The 17133-nt window shown below is 49.2% G+C and overlaps 1 protein-coding gene across 1 annotated transcript in view; it reads right to left on the reverse strand.

The window, feature by feature from the left end:
• CACNA1E (calcium voltage-gated channel subunit alpha1 E) overlaps positions 1 to 16928 on the reverse strand; it is a 470804-nt gene extending 453876 nt beyond the window's left edge. The window contains exon 1 of the mRNA XM_075997040.1: positions 16571 to 16928. The gene's annotated coding sequence lies outside the window, so the exon portion shown is untranslated. The remainder of the gene's footprint in view (positions 1 to 16570) is intronic.
• Positions 16929 to 17133: the final 205 nt, after the last annotated feature.

The raw sequence follows: 17133 nt of genomic DNA on the forward strand, positions 1-17133 counted from the left end.
GAAAGTAGAATGGTGGCTGCCAGGGGCTCGGGGAGGGACAGAGATGGAGCTGTTCTTTGATGGATATGAAGGTCCAGTTTGGGGAAATGAAAAAGTCCTAGAGATGGACAGTGATCACGGTTGCACAACAATGTGAATTACTTAATGCCACTAAAGAACACTTAAAAATGGCTAACAAGGTAAATTTTATGTTATATATACTTTACCACAATAAAAATAAATGAAAAGAAAGAAATTAACCGTAAGTAACATGCAAAGTAGAGTATGAATTCTGGAGGCAACCCACCCGGGCTGTAACCCTTGATCCTTTCTTTAATAGCTATGTCACCTTAGACAACTGCTTAGCATTTCTACACCTCAGTTTCCTCATCCATAACATGGTAATAACAGTACTGTACTGGGTTGTTTTGAGGCACACACAGGGCTTAGAGTAGTGCCTACTACATTGTAAGTGCTTGATAAGAAGCGGTTTCTAATTTATCATTGTCTTTAACAAACAGCTACCGAGGACCTACTAAACCTGGGCACTATGCCAGCTGCTAGAAATACAGAGATGAATAGGATGGGTTCTGCAATTTAGAAACCTCATGTCTTAGTAAATGCGACCTTAACTGATTCTGTCTTCACTCAAGCCCTCCCTTTAGGAGGAAGTGTTGGAAAAGGCGCAATGGAAGTACCCCTCAAGAAGAAAGAGGAGGCTCAATTAGACTGAAGGTCTATAGTGTTTGCTAACAATTAGACCCATCTGGAATAGAATAGGCTGTCTGGAAAAGTAGTGAGGTGGCCCGGACATGGTGACAGGCATGTTGCAGAAGAGATTCAGAAGGATGGACTATGAGATCACTAGGGCCCCATATGGCTCAGAGAGTCTGAGATGCTGTAGGTGGGGGCCAAAGACTGCACTGTCAGCAGCTTGGCTGGGGAAAGACTCCAGGGTGTCAGCCTTCCAGACATCTCTGCTTCATGACATCATTCAAATTCCCCCCAGCAGGGACCCGAAGTGTCCATATGTCAGGTGCAGATTCAAATTCAAAATGACAGACACGATTTCCACATAGATGAATGGAGAGGGACCAAGGCACAATCTTGGATGGATAGAAAGGCCAGAAGAGGAGGCCACCACTGCCTTTTTCTGGGCCAGTGCCTGCTCCGGGCTCCAAGCCTTATAAAACTGAAGCATCACACACAGCGAATAGCTGGAAGAAAACACCCTGAGGCTAGCCGTGAATCCAATCAGGGTCCCCTCACCCCGCCCCAGCATCAGGACACCATGGGTAGTCCAGCAACCAGAGGACTCTGACAGCTTTTATTTAAGCAAAAGGAAAACAGGTCACTTCCTTGGAGGTTTGAAGGCATCCTGCACAGGGACAGAAGGAAAGACAGAAAGCAAAAATAAACACATAGGACTACATCAAACCAAAAAAGGCTTCTGTGCAGCAAAGGAAAAATCAACAAAATGAAAAGACAGCCTAGAGATTGGGAGAAAATATTTGTAAACCATGTATATGATAAAGGGTTAATATCCAAAATATGAAAGGAATTCATACAACTCAATAGCAAAAAACAAGTAACCCTTTTGGTCTTGGAACATCATCAGCTTTCAAGACTTCAACTCCAGCGTCCAGCCAGGGCAAGGAAGGACAAGGAAGGGTGGGGACATGGTCTCCACATGATCTGCAACCAGATGGCTTCCCTGAGGGAAAGACAGTGCTGCCCCCGTCTGCTAGACATCCCCTGACCCTCTCTCTGGGAGTGCAGAGGGCTGGGAACAGCAGTGTAGTCAGGGAAGCCCTCGCGAATGAAGTGACTTTTGAGCAAAGTCCTGAAGGTGGTAAGGGACAAGCCACGCGGGTCTCTTCTAGAGAAGGACACATGGGACAGAGGGGAGAACCAGTCCAGAGAGCCAGGAATGAGTGTGCCCAGCATGTGTGGGGTGTAGCCAGGCACCTGCGCTACTGGGGCAGGGGGGGGGCGTGAGGGGGAGATGGGGAGAGGTATTGATGAGGTGGAGAGGTAGGGGTGAGGGCAGGGCTCAGACCCTATACAGCTCCATTGGCAATTCAAGGATCCGACTTCTACCTCTGATGAGATGGGACACCACTGGAGGGCTTCGAGCAGAAGACAGAGACAACTGGACTCACAGTTTCTAAAGGGCCCCCTGGGCTGCTGGGCTGAGGACGTCCTCCAGGTGGGGCAGCACGACCACCTGCTCCAGTGAGTGGCAGAAGAGGGGCGACTCTCACTTCAACCAAGTTGGTAGCAGCGGATGTGGGCAGAAGTGGATATATTTTGAAGATAGGGCCAACAGGCAGATCCGTTGGCAGATTGGATGTCGGGTGTGGAAGAAAGAAAGGTGTCGAGGATGACGCTGAGATATTTTGGCCTGGGCTATTAGAAGGATGGTGCTGCTGTCATGAACTGACAGAGAAAACTAAAGAAGGGACAGGTTTAGGGGAAGATCAAGAATTCATATTTGAACATGGAAAGTGTGATGTGCCTCTCTGACATCCACAGGGAAGTCTCTCCTGGGCGACTGGATGGACGTGTGTGGTGTTCGGGGAGAAGACCGGCTATGTATTTAGCAGTCAGCTGTGCACAGGTGGTATTTAAACTCAGGGCCCTGGATGAACGATTGTAGATAAGAGGCTTTAGGACTGAGCCCTGGGGTATCCAAGGCTCATGGGCTGGTTGATGAGTAAAATTAACAAAATCTTCTGAAAAGGAGTTACCAGTGAGGTAGGAAGCACACCAGGAAAGGGGGGTGTGTCCCAAAAGCCAGCTAAAGAAGTGGTTAGCTGTGTCGATGGCTGACAGGTGAAGTATCTCAAGATGAGAACTGAAAGTGGACCACTGGATTCAGCTACAGGAAGGCCACTGATAATCTTAGAAAGAACAGTTTGATGAGGGGAGAGGAAAGGACAGCCTCATGAAAGAAGGTTCAAAAGAAATGGGTGTAGCCAAACATTGCAAGGAAAGTTTCTCTTGACAAATGTGTTCCGGCTAATAAATGAAGAGGGAATGACAAGATTAGAATATCAGCATACTGCAAGCCCCTCGTGAAACAAATGATCTAGGCAGGGGTCAGCAAACGATGGCCCCTGGGCTACATCTGGCCTGCTTGGTTTTGTAAGTAAAGTTTACTGGAACTCACCCAGGCCCGTTCATTTATGCACTGGCTATGGCTGCTTCCGAGCAACGCTGGCAGGATTGAGTAGTTGAGACAGAGATCACATGGCCCATGGAACAAAATATTTACTGCCTGGCCCTTTATAGAAAAAATCTGCCAGCCTTGATGTAGGTAATGGGTGTGGGCTTGGAGGAAGATGGGCAGAGAGGAGAGAGTGTGGCCCTTCAGGAAAGGAATGAGTAAGGGCTGAGGCCTGTGAGGGGAAGCCCCTTTCACAGACTTCTAGAGTGTTCATGCTGAAAAGGGCTGGGCCCCCCTCCCTCCTGACTCACTGTGGATTCCTTACCGGGGGCCCACAGCTGGGGAGGGAGCCCCTCTCCTTCAGGTGCAGGTGACATCCTTAAGAGACAGCCAGTTTGCATGCTGGGAACAGAAACGTCCCTGCCTGTGACATGACTCCTGTACCCCCAGCTGCCTCTCCACCCGGCATCTCTGTCCTCTGAGCTCCAGATAGACCTCTCGGGGCTGGCTCAGGATGGATACTCTTGATCAAGGGTGATCCACCCAGGCTCCAGGTAAAATGTCTTTTGGGGGACTTTGGAGTCCCCTGATGTCACATGAGTACTTGGGATGTGCATTTCACCAGGTGGAGTCCACAGCTTTCATCAGATGTGTGGAGGCTTCTATAACTACAAAGGCTAAGAATCATTGCACTTGTGATCTAGTCATTTTTTGGCGTACTGGATTTAGGGGGAGGTCTGGGGTATACTTCCATCTGTTAAGCCTCCTTCAAATGTCAGTCTGTGCTCCCTGCTCCCCACATAGAAGATTGTTTCTGGACCCATGAAAACAAGAATTAAAATTCTCCGACATCAGGCTGATAGCAGTGCAAACTTCAAGCATCCTCTGCCTTTACGGGCTGAGCAAAACAGCAAACCTTTCAGTAGCCAGTTCCCACATAACCACTGACGTTATACAGATTTTATAAGCCCTACAGTTTACAAATTATTTCATTGGCACTTCGTATTTTGGCTTTGAGAATTTCACCATGAATACAGAGAAAAACAATAAAACTTACGCAATTTGTACTTTTTAACTCAACTGTGTTTAACTGTCTCGATGGTTTGAATGACCTCTACAAATCAGTGTCCCCCAGACCCTCACGACTTTCCATCCTATGCTGGTTAATTTCCGGTGTTAACTTGACTGGATTAAGAAAGCCTAGAGAACTGAGAGAGCATTATTTTGGGGTATGTCTGAGAGGGTGATTCCGAAGGAGACTGGCATGTAAGTCTGAGTAGGCTGAATGGGGAAGAGTCGCCCTTAATGAGGGCAGATGCCATCCAATCAGCCAGAGGCTTGGATAGAACAAAAACAGAGGAAAAGAGGCTGGGTGCATTGGCTCATGCCTGTAATCCTAGCACTTTGGGATGCTGAGGCGAGAGGATCACCCAATGTCAGGAGGGCGAGACCAGCCTGACCAAGAGCGAGACCCTGTCTCTACTAAAACTAGAAAAATTAGCCGGGCGTGGTGGTGTTCACCTATAGTTCCAGCTACTCAGGAGGCTGAGATAGGAGGATTGTTTGAGTCCAAGAGTTTGAGGTTGCTGTGAGCTAGACTGACACCACAGCACTCTAGCCTGGGTAACAGAGCGAGATTCTGTCTCAAAAAAAAAAAAAAAAAAAAAAGCAAAAACAAAACAAAGGAAAGGCTCTCTCTCCTAGAGCTGGGACACTCTTCTTCTCCTGCCCTTGGACATCAGAAGTCCAGGCTTTCCAGCCTTCGGACTCCAGGACCTACGCCAGCTCCCCACACAGTGCTGTGTCTTGACACAATTGTCCCTTACAGGGGCTCACATGCTAGAACTAGAACAGTGCCAACTCCTCCTGAGCCAGGGACTGGGAGGGCCAAACCCACACATCCCAAGTCTCCCCTTCTCCTCTCCACTCCCTTGGACCTGTGTCCATTCAACCAACAGTGACTGAGCTACTGCTGTGGCCAGGCACTGCGCTGAGCTCTGGGGCACCGCAGTGAAAAATACAACCATAGTCCCAATCCTCAGGGGACTTTCTGCTTGGGAGACACAGACGCTAAACTAATCAGTAAATAAATAGACGCACATAAACTGGGGCGGGCACTATAAAAGTTCAGGATGCTATAAAAGTGCAGGATGCTATACAGGAGAGTACTAGAGAGACCTAAATTAGATGGCCTGGCATGGAGGGTGGTAGTTGTCTGCAAGACAGAAGATCTTACTGAAGAAATGACATTTAAATTGAGATCTGAACAACGAATCGGCACTAACCAGGTGAACGGACAATTAGAGGATGGGAGAACCTCAGAGAGGGGAAACAGCATGCACAAAGGCCCTGCAGTGAGAAAGAGCTTGGCATGTTCTACAGGAGGCCAGAGTGGCCAGAAGGTGGTGGGTGATGGAGAGAGATGCAGGAGTTGAAGCTGGGGAGGGCAGGGGGCTGGAAAATGCAGGGACAGAGGCTATGACTAAGAGCTTGGGTTTCAAGCTAAGAAGCGGTATGATCGTGTTTACACTGCAAACTCACAAAGGCAACCACGTGGAGCACGGAGCTGTGAAGGGGATCAAAGAGATGAAGTTAGGAGGCTGTTGTGGTTGTCCAAGTGAAGGTAAAGGTGGCTTGGCCTAAGTGGTGGCAGCAGAAGTGGAGAGAAGAGGACAGGGTTGAGAAATACTGAGGCTTCATAATGGATCACACTGGAGGTGCAAGTATCAACAATGACTCCTGGGCTTTCGGGTGGAGGAAGGTGCTGTTGACCAAGGCAAAGAAAGCTGGAGGAGACACAGATTTGGAGGTAGTGATCAAGAGTCCTGTTTTGGAATATTAAGTCTGAGATATCTCTGAGACCACCAAGTGCAAAGATTAAGAAAGCCACTGGATATAGAGGTCTGGAGCTTCAAAGAGAGATCTAGCTGAAGTATAAATTTGAAAGTTGTGATAAATTGTTTAAATAATGACCCCACAGTGGGCATAAGAATGTTCCTAGCAGATTCTAGCTATGGGGTGATTAACTGACTGAGAGCCGCAGCTGCTGGGCACTGAAATTCAAATTCATACCTGCATTTGCAGAGAGAGAGCAGGGCAGGGATGCTAAGACAGACCCACTACTGGGAGGCCCAGGATTTGTCTGACAGCCAGCTTTGGCTTGAGGGCTTCCGGGCAGCCATGCTGAGCCCTTAGACTGCATGGTAGGCTGGGGGCCTTGCACTCACCCTGCCTTCCCCCCATCTGTCACTCAGGGTTGGACATGCATGGTGGTCTGATGGCTCTTCCAGCCTTTCCCAACTCCCTCCCCATTACCTCTTGTAGGTGCTTTTCATAATAAAATCTGTGCACATTTCATCCCATCTTGGTGTCTACTTCTCAGAAGACCCATCTAACGCAAGCCCTGATTGGTTCACATCTCCATATATCCACACTTTGGGTAGTCCCTTCCCATACAGAGTCACTGCTGTAGGCAGTGGAACAATAGCAAATGAGACATAAGCAGAGAGGATGGAGAAAGGCTTATGCTGGGGCTTGCCTTCTCTCTTTGCTGTGGTCTGAATGTTTGTGTCCTCCCAAAACATATGTTGAAACTTAATGACCAATGTGATGGGGCCTTTGGGAGATGATTAGGCCATGAGGGTGGGGCCCTCATGAATGGTATTAGTGCTTTTATAAAAAGGACCCCTGAGAGCTGCCTTGCCCCTTCCACCATATGAGGACACAGCAAAAAGACACCAACTATGAACCAGGAAGCAGGCCCTCACCACCAACAAATCTCCCAGCACCTTACTATTGGACTTCCCAGCCCCCAGAACTGTGAAAATTAGATTTCTGTTGTTTATAAGCCACCCAGTCTGTGGTATTGTGTTATAGCAGCTCAAACAGACTAAGACACTGTTGCTTCTGGGAACCTTATGTACCCATGTGAAAAGGCCTGGGCCAGCCTTTCTGAGGATGAGAAACCATGACAAGAAAGGCTCTCACCATCCCAGCCGTCCCACTGCCAGCCGATGACCCATAGATGTGAGTGAGGCCAAATGACATCCTCCCAACTCCAGCCAAGTCAGCCCAGAACAAAAGGATCACCCAATCAACCCACGGAGTTGTGAGAAATACTAAATGTTGTTATAGGCTTCTGAGTTTGGGGATGATTTATTATGCAGTAAAAGCTAACTGATACAGGAGTGTGGGACATAAAGCTGGTATTGAAAGCCACGAGAATGAGTGGATCTCAGCATGGATTTTCAGGTCTCACCCTCACTCTCTTAACAGAAAACCTTTCTGGGGGCTCTTGCCATTAGCCAGAGCCCTCTCTGAAAATTTACTTAGCACTTAACTGTGTTCCAGACAATATACCAATGAGCTATGGGCAGACAGTGATAACTAAAACACAATCTTTACTGAAACACAATCTTTAAAGAAAAAAATGGGGGTGATCAGAGAAAAATGCTTCTTCAATTTTCTAGAAATTAAACATTGTTGGATATAAAGTTGGCATGAATATGAAATCTGCCTGGATTCTTCCACTTTGGCTTCATGGCAATACTTTCTACACACACACACATTCTCTCTCGCTCTCTCTTTCTCTCTCTTCAAAGTATTTCAGCCTCAGTCAACTCCCCACTTTCTCTGAGAGGAGCTGATGGGTCCTTGCTGTCATTTCAAAGTCACAGGTGGTGAGTGCGATGCTCCAGTCACAGGGGAGATGGTTCCGTGAGAGAGGGAAAGAGAACTGGCACTTGCTGAAGGTTCCAGAGTGCCCTCTTTACCTGCTTACACATTCAGTAAGCTTCTCAGCCACTCAGAAAGGGCAAAACATTGAAGAGACATAGATAACAGACACAGTCCTCACTATCACGGATCTCACGGTCGGCTGTGGTGGGAGAAGGAAGCACACACGCTAAGGGAGTACAAAGGAAAAGGACCTCGCACTGCCTGGAGGAAATTGAGGAGTCTTCCCGGAAGAGGGACCCAAGATGAGAGCTTAGCAGGATGAGCAGCTGTGAGGCAGGCACCCTGGGGAGGGCTGAGGGCCATCAGACTGAACCGAAGGAGATGAACAGCAGGGCAAATGGGAGGAAGACGAGGCACACATGACTCACAGATTTCTAGCCTGGGATAGAGGGTGGTACCATTTGCTGAGAGGAGGGCAAGATTTGGTAAATAATAATAAGGTTCAGTTCCAGGCAAGGTGAGCATGAGATACTATGAGGTATTGAAGTATAAACATCCAGCATTCAAGTGTAGAGAAATTCTGAAACTCAAAAGGGAATCTTAGGTAGGAAAGCAAATTTGGAAGTCATCCGCATATGGGTGACGGCTGGAGCAGAGAGAGATGTGGAGATCATAAGAAGTCAGAAAGCCAGGGTGGGGCTGGGGTGCACTTGCACGCAAGATCATCACACAGCTCCCATCTGGAGGAGGATCCCCGCCACAGCCAAGCAGAGGAGAAACTGCCAAGCACACAAAAAGCACCCACAAGATGCCACCGAGGTATCCAGGTGCTGCTGCAGCTCTCCTCTCAGCCATCTATTGTCAATGGCCAAGAAAGGAATTAGCACAATGATGTTATTGATAATAGATGCCTCCACAAATATTTACATTTTAATTAGGGGTCCAAACCCCATAATAATGCTGACTTTGAAGCCAATAATTGAGTCAAACTCGGGCTCTGCTGCCTACTATGATCTTGAATTCTGGAGGCCTTTTTGCTCATCTGCAAAACAAGAATAAAAATTCCTATCCCCAAAAAGGTGTCCGATATTCCAAGTTTCTGGCGCACGGGGGGTGCTCCCTTCAGCTGGCCTTCTAACAGTGGTTAGTGTCTTAGCAACAGTGTCTTAGTCTGTTTGAGCTGCTATAACACAATACCACAGACTGGGTGGCTTATAAACAACAGAAATCTAATTTTCACAGTTCTGGGGGCTGGGAAGTCCAATAGTAAGGTGCTGAGAGATTTGTTGGTGGTGAGGGCCTGCTTCCTGGATCATAGTTGGTGTCTTTTTGCTGTGTCCTCATATGGTGGAAGGGGCAAGGCAGCTCTCAGGGGTCCTTTTTATAAAAGCACTAATACCATTCATGAGGGCCCCGCCCTCATGGCCTAATCATCTCCCAAAGGCCCCATCACATTGGTCATTAGGTTTCAACATATGTTTGGGAGGACACAAACATTCCAAGTTTCTGGTGTACGGGGGGTGCTCCCTTCAGCTGGCCTTCTAACAGTGGTTCTCAGCGTGCATCAGACCCACCTGGAGGCTGTGGCCCCACACCCAGAGTGTTTGATTCAGGACGTCTGGGATGGGGCAGGGAACGTGATACCTAAGAAGTTCTTGGAGGTCTTGGTGCTGCTGGCCCAGGAAGCATACCACCACACCTGGGGACAGGGTGTTCTTCTCAAGGACTCCTCTAGTGTGAGTGATCACTCACCCCTTATACCCCAAAACTTGTCTGCGGCCCTGGGGAAGGGCCATGGGATCCGAGCGCTAGGCAGCAAGTACAGGAAGCATGATCCAGCAATGACAGAGGCAGGGGCAGGGGCACAGCCTTCTCCCTCAGCTGTCACCCAAGACACCTCCAGGGCTAGAAGTTGAGTGATTCACACATCTGTGTTTGAAAAGCTGTGACTCAGGGCCCTGGCTGCAGTAGGGGGGCTGCACTGACTCACCCTCAGGGAGGGTGGCACGGGGAAGGGAGCAGGTCTGCAGAGTCACAGCCAACAGTCAAGGCAATGGACTGAGGTCCCCTCCTTACCATGAGCCTGGCCCTGGGCAGGAGAGAGGAAAGGTGCAGCGGCACTCCTCCCAATTCCAGGTAAGCTAACCTCTGCTCTCCTTTAAGAAGACTCTGAAAAGCAAGAACTCACTCTTTCAGCATCACCCGTCCCTCTCCATCCACCTGTGCCCTGGCGATGCCCAGGGACCTCACAGCACTTCCAGGGCATCAGGGATGGAAATATCCAGGAAAACCCAGCGGTGGCCAGAATAGAAGGAATAGTATCTTCTTTTGACAAAGACTTGTCACAGGTATCATCTTATTTTATTTCTTAAAACTCTCCTCTGAACTCCCAATTCGCATTTATAATTTAATTCAACTCATGTTCACTACTATGCTAGGTACTGAGACTGCAAACATTAATCACAACGCTTACCCTCAAGGAATTTTGCCTAATGCGATATGAAATGTGTTGCATTTATTTAATAGTCTACAAAACACTTTTATGCACAACTTACTCCTCATACTAACCATAGAGAATTAGTGATATGGATCCTGTTTCATGTCTCACCACTCTGATCTTCAGCTTAAGTCTCACCTCCCCAGAAGCCCTCTCTGATGCACCAGTCTAATGAGCTACCCAGTCATGGCCGTGTCACCTCCTATCAATTCTCTGAATGAGGCCAGGCGCGGTGGCTCATGCCTGTAATCTTAGCACTCTGGGAGAGCAAACAGAGAGGACTGTTTGAGGTCAGTAGTTCGAGATCAGCCTGAGCAAGAGTGAGACCCCTGTCTCTACTAAAAATAGAAAAATTAGCCAAGCGTCACGGCACACACCTGTAGACCCAGCTACTCGGGAGGCTGAGGCAGGAGGGTCGCTTGAGCCCAGGAGTTTGAGGTTGCTGTGAGCTAGGCTGACACCACGGCACTCTGGCCCAGGCAACAGAGGGAGACTCTGTCTCAAATAAATAAATAAAATAATTCTCTGAATGACATTTATCATGGTTTGATTTTTTTTTTACAAACTTACTTATCAATTTACTTTTTTCTCTATCCCTGCAATGCAATGTCAGTTTCATAAAAGCAGGATATTTGGCTGTCTTGTTCACTGCTGTATTCCCAGTGCCCAGATCACTGCCCGGCCCAGAGCAGGCAGTCAGGATACTTCTGCCGAAAGAAGGAAGGTGGGAAGCGGGTGGGTGGATCGGAGGGAGGGGGAAGCAGGGAGAGGCTAAGTGACTTTTCCACTAAGTGACACATCTGAGGCTTACATCTGGGGCTTTGTCCCCCAAGCCCAGGCTCCTTCCTTTCCAGCCACCTTGGGGGCCACTCAGAGTGAGCACTCTGAGGTTCTGAGGTGGGAAGGCTGCCTGTCCTTGACCAGCTATGTTGATGCCTCCGGGACTCTCAGAATCCAGAGCTGAACAGCTCATTAACCCAGAGCCTGAGATCCAACAGGTGGAAGTCGGATATGTGTTCACCTGTCATAATGAATCCCTGCACTGAGGAAATGGTGGAACTTTTTCTGTATTTAGGATCATTACCTTCAAGAAAACATCAATCAAGGACCAAATAAGTCAAGAAGAACTCCACTTACTTTCTTTTAAGTTGCAGAAATGAAAAATGTTCCTCATCATTTTTTAAATAAGAACAAAGAATAAAATTCCTATTCGGTAAATATAGCAAACAAAAAAAAATTCTATTGTATGACTAGTCAAGGGTGGAGACAAAGAACAGAGGAAGAGAGAGAAGGGAAGGGAAACAGAACCACAGAACCATCATTGATCTTACAATGGGAAGGGGCCTCAAGCGACCCTCAGCTCCAGGCCCTATCTCTGCAAAACAGGGCTCCGTGCCTGTGTCTTGACAACGCAGCTGAGGCCCAGAAGGGCAAAGTGATTTTCTCGTGGTCATATAGCCAGTAGGGACTGGTGCAAGACCACACCCACGATGCCATCATCAGAGAATACATAATTTGGTAAAAGAAATACTTTCGTAAAGTACAATCACTGGAGAGCAAGTTCCATCTCATTTTCAGCTTTATTTTCCCACTCCTCCTGGCGAAAGCTCATGCACATATTTGGTTCATGAAAAAGGAGAGGAAACCCAAAGAGACACAGCAGAGAGGCATACACACAGACACCCTCTGCAAGACAGTGAAGCACAGAGAGCTACTTTGATATCAAGTTGCATTTTTGCAACTACCATATGTCTACCATCAAGTGTGTCTATCCGTGTAGCCCTAGACTTTGTTACCCACGTTAAAAATGACATAAAAACCCACAAGGATGGATGCAGTCCCCTGCGGTAGTCAGGACAGCATCACATTTCGAAACTCCTTGTGCCCCCCAGCTGCTGTGCCCTACCTCAACCCCCTTCAGCCGCCACTGCCACCACTCACTCTATGGAGAATCTGGAGCACTCACTCTTCACCCCAATCCCAGACTAGTGTTTATGGAGGAAATCTTTTTTCAAGTATGGTCGATGTAGTTACAAAGCCCTTATGATTCCAGAGACCGAATCTTCCAAGGTAATACTATATAAACATAAATGGGAAGGTGTTTCCTTGGTAAAGCCCCATTCTATTCTAGAACATCATTCACAGCAATTCCCCCAAATCCAGGCATGTCCTGCATACAACAGAATCCTCTAGAAGCCCCATGTCAGGGATGAGGATTACAGCCACAGCTTCAGTTTTGCAGGTTACAGTGAGAAAGGTACCACCCATCTTTGCTCCTGCCAGGAAGGTACTTGATTTGCACATAACCAACTCTGTACAAACGGTTTTGTAATGGGCTTTTTGGTTCCAAATGGCTTTATGGCTTGTAAGATGTATATTTGGTCCATGGCCTAGACCCAGGCTCCCCACCACACTGTCATCACCATGAGGACAAAGGCCATGTCTCTCCTTTTATTTGTTTGTCGACCACCTTCTCCCACTGTCCTATCTCCCACTCCCAACCCCTGCTCCAGGGCTCCACTCATCATTCAGGGTGTACTACAGATAATTGCTTGCATAGTTTTGTATTACCTTCTTTTCCCAATTCTTCCTCACGTATTGGGATGCAAGGTAACACAGCAGGAAGGAAGGCTCTCCCTTGGCCAAATAAACCACCCTCCATTTTTCCAGAGGAGAATTGGGCTCAGGCCTGCCCGCAGGAGACCCAGGGCAGTCGCCACTCCTGCCAGGACGCCGCTTCTACCACCCCTCTGTCTAACTCCTGTCCCCATCTGGCCCGCCTACTCCCCACCTAGAGGGGAGAAGAGAAATGGAGTGGCTATGCCTCGGATCAGCAGAGCACAGAGCACAAAGCCACCCTGAGTGGTGGGATCTTACATTCCTGAAGCTGGGAGATCCCTGGAGAACATCTGCCCAACCTTCATTTTCAGACAGGTTTAAGGAGGCCCAAGTAGGTTAGTAACTTGCCCAAGGTCACATGGCTACTTAGTGCGGCCGAGTCAGCGCAGACATGAAGTCTCCCAAGCCAATGCTCTTTGACCACCCACCTAGACCCAATCACCCAGCCATGCTGCTCTTGGTCTGGTAAATCATTGTGCTACAGAGTAAATAGGAAGGATGAGTAGTTGGAAACATTGTCTAGAATTACATGCCTAAGCCTTTATTTTTGCCCTCATGATGGAAAAAGGATCTGAGGGACCCAACCAAGACACTGACAGCTGGGGCTGGTCAGGTTTCCCTGCTAGTCTACTGAATTATGTCAGGGGAAGCCAAGGGGTGGAGAAGCCCTTTCCCAGTCTAGACCACGGTCAGTCTCTGAGATAACTGGACTCATCTAACTCTGATACTGAAAGCAGCAGATGTCAATTACTAAGGTGTAGATGAAGCCTGAAAATCGATAGTGGCACAGGCTCTGCCTTTCCATTAGGCAATCCTCCCACCCCAGGTAGGATCCACGAGCACACTGGGCTGGGAGCCAGGAGAGAGAGCCCTCTGGTGACGTCCAGGTGGCCAGGGCATGGGGGCACAAGCTTCATGGACACCAAGCAAGGACACCGCTGACAGAAAAGGCAGGGGCAATGAGAGTCAAGAAGCAGGCAGGATGGACAAGCAGACTGCCCAGTCTACCCCACTCTGGACCCAGCCTTCGCCCTTCAGGGCCCTGAGCAGCTGGGACTAAATCTGTGAGCCAAATGCTGTCCCCATCAGCTCAGGGACAAAGGGGCAACCTCGTGGGGAGGTTGTCAGCTAGCCTGAGCTGCAGTCCCAGCTCTGCCCCTACTAGCTTGGTGAACCTGAGCATATTAGTTAATTTTTCTGAGTTTCCTCATCTACAAAATGGGGATATTTAATCTACCTAATAGGATTAGGTAGGGATTAATTATGATAATGTCTGGAAACTGCTTGGTATAGTATCCGGAAAATATAGCAATAAACACTCAATAAGTGGTAGCTAAACTTTTGGAAGCCCTTCAGGGACTTAGCTGTCTGGCAGGCTTAAGGGAGGGAGGTGTGACTGACACATTCCTAAGAATCCTCATCGCTCCCTCACACAAGCAAGGAAGTAAAAACCAGACATTTCCCTGCAAGAGAATGCTTCTTGAACACGAGTTTCTCAGTTTAAAATCCAGACAGCACGTAGGATTTTTTTCCGCTTCCTTCTCCTCGTTCACGCCCAACACACACATCCCAGCCCTGGAGGAGTGGAGGAGTTATGACAGCAGTGATCCGATCGCTCACTCGTGTGACTGTGAGGGTCACTGTGTATCATGCTGCCATCAACACAACACTCACAATTCCTGGCAGAAGGACAGCCTCTGGGAGCCCCAGGCTCATAAATACAGGCAAGCAGACAGAGTGATAGCAACAGCTCCTTAAATCACCCTCAGTTTGTAATCCCTGCACTCAGAGCATGAATTCCGCTCTGGGAATGGGCATTTCAGAGGAACTGGTGTAGACGGAGAAAGAGGAGTTCATCAAAAGAGAGAGATTTGTATTTCAGAGCTAGAACTGAAATAAAGTCCATTTGAAATCTGAGTCAAGAAGGAACATTCCAGGAAGAAAGATGCAAGATTCAAAATGACATGAAATCAACACAGGTTGCCTTGTAAATTGTCCCTGCCTCTAATCATAGTTTCTCCTGGGGCAATCATTCATCTCTAACTGTATGGACAGGCTCCACTGGCCATGTGGAATTATTACTGATATCTCTGTCTACTCTCAAAGTGTCCCAGCTTGGACAATAAATGATATGATTACATTAAACTACAAAGTGCTAAAAGCATCTTAGCTGGCCAGAGACTTAGCATGTGAGAAAACAGTAGAATACAATCAACAAGAAAAGATCACCTTCTTCTAGACTGTAGTGATAACTACTCGCATCTATAAGACCCACACATTTATAGGAGAGGATATTCTATATTTTCCGTCAGTAATTCCTCTTGGAATGGAAAATGGGAAGTTTTTCCCTGGTGTCTACCCCAAACCCCAAAAGAGGAGGCCCCTTTTCCTCTGGTTCTAACCTCCATGGATATAAAACAATGGTCTTATTTTAACATCAGAAATATTCTTTCATATCATGAAAGCACTTCTCTCTGGGTTCCGGGCTCAGCCTCCTCTTTGAACTAATGATGATGTCTCTATGACAGGACGAATCTCAGCCTCCAAGAGTAACAATCAACGTTCCAACCTTCTGGCCTCCAACGGGAAGAGCGTGAATCATTACAAGCCCGCAGATCTTGGTCACCCACCCACCCACTCAGCCTGAACCAGCTGCTCTGAGCACCCAGAGTCACCCGACTGGAGAGAGGACCCACACACCCCTTGGGCAAGTGGCCAAACTGGCACCTCAGTCCCCAGAGTGAGGAGGAAGCCTGGATCTCAGGGAGACGTTCAGGGATTGGGGGCCAATTGGGTAGTGTCTCCCACATTCTCTCGGGGAAACCAGCACGAAGCAAAAGGCACAGAGAGCTGGATGTTCCATCCCTGGAAAAGGATGAACCTTGGAGCAAAGAGACTCCAACCCGGTCAAAAGCCAATCACTCTAAGTAGCCTGGTTTCCTCTCCGCACTCCCCTCCCGGCTCTAAGCCCCAATTCTTGGCCTCCTCCCAGGAAGGGACCACCCGCTTCAACCCACCCGGAGCTCCAGAGACACTCAGCCCACCCTACACCAGTCCCGAGTCGCCTCCAAAGGCGCAGGTAGCTTCCTTCACCGAAACTTCCCTGGAAGCTCAGCCCCTGCTCAGCGCACGCTTCCCTCGAGCGGTCCCCCTACAAAACTTCCCGGTGCGGTGCGGGGACCCTCCCAGCCTCAGCCGCGGCCCAGGAGGCAAGGAAGGGCGGCGGGAGGCCCCGAGGCTTGCGGAAACCCGGTGGCCCGCACCTGCTCGGAGCTGAGCTCAGCTCTCCCCGGCGCGCGAGCCTGGCTGGCTGCCGGGTGAGAACGTGCGACCGGGAGGAGGATGCCGCCCCTGGGCGCCCCTGCAAGGGCCACGCCACTCACTGCCGGCGGCGCGGGGGCTTGCCCGAGCCCAGACCCCAGACGATTGCCAGGGAAGTTACAAGGGAAAGGGCAGCGCGTGCAGAGGAAGAAAGGGGTTGAGGAGGGGACTCGGGGAAGGCTGGGGCCAACTAGAAAGCCCCAAGGTCCAGGCAACCCCCCAACAGGTAGCAGCACTGCAGCCGCAGCACCGGGACTGCGCCCCGGTGCAGACAGCCGCGTCCCAGGCAGCGAGAAGCCGGGGCTTACCTTGAATTAATGCAGAGTCCCGCGCTCGGCTGAATGAGGAGGGTGTGCTAGTATTCCTGACACATCATTGAATTATTTTAAAAGAGCAAAAGGGTGGGGGAGAGGAAACGGAGACGCGGAGGGGAGGAGAGAGATGATGAAACTGAAGGAGGAAGAAGGAGGAATCGGCAGAAAGGGGGGGAGGAAGCAGGCGGAGGTGAGGAAGAGACACGGAAAACAAAATAAATAAAAGAGAAGGGAGACCGTTAAAAAAGAAAAAAATCTGTCTCCTGCCCACACAGTGGAAAAGAAATTTCTGGCAATCAGAAAGAGAACTCGCACACGTGCCCCTAGAGGGGCAGACTGGGGACTGACGAAGGGGAAGGGGGAGACCCCAGCTGCGTGCGGACGGAGCGAGGAAGCGCTGTCCGCATGGGCTGCACGGGCGGCGCAGGGTGGGCGGACGAGACGCAACGCCCGCGGGAGCGCGCACACCCGGGCAGGGGCGGGGGCAGCCGCGAGGCTTGATTTACGGACAGGGATCTGTGTAGTCAACAGCCCGGGTCGAGAAATTTAGGCCACAG

The sequence above is a fragment of the Microcebus murinus genome, chromosome 23, assembly GCF_040939455.1.
Source record: "Microcebus murinus isolate Inina chromosome 23, M.murinus_Inina_mat1.0, whole genome shotgun sequence".
Taxonomy (NCBI): Eukaryota; Metazoa; Chordata; class Mammalia; order Primates; family Cheirogaleidae; genus Microcebus; species Microcebus murinus.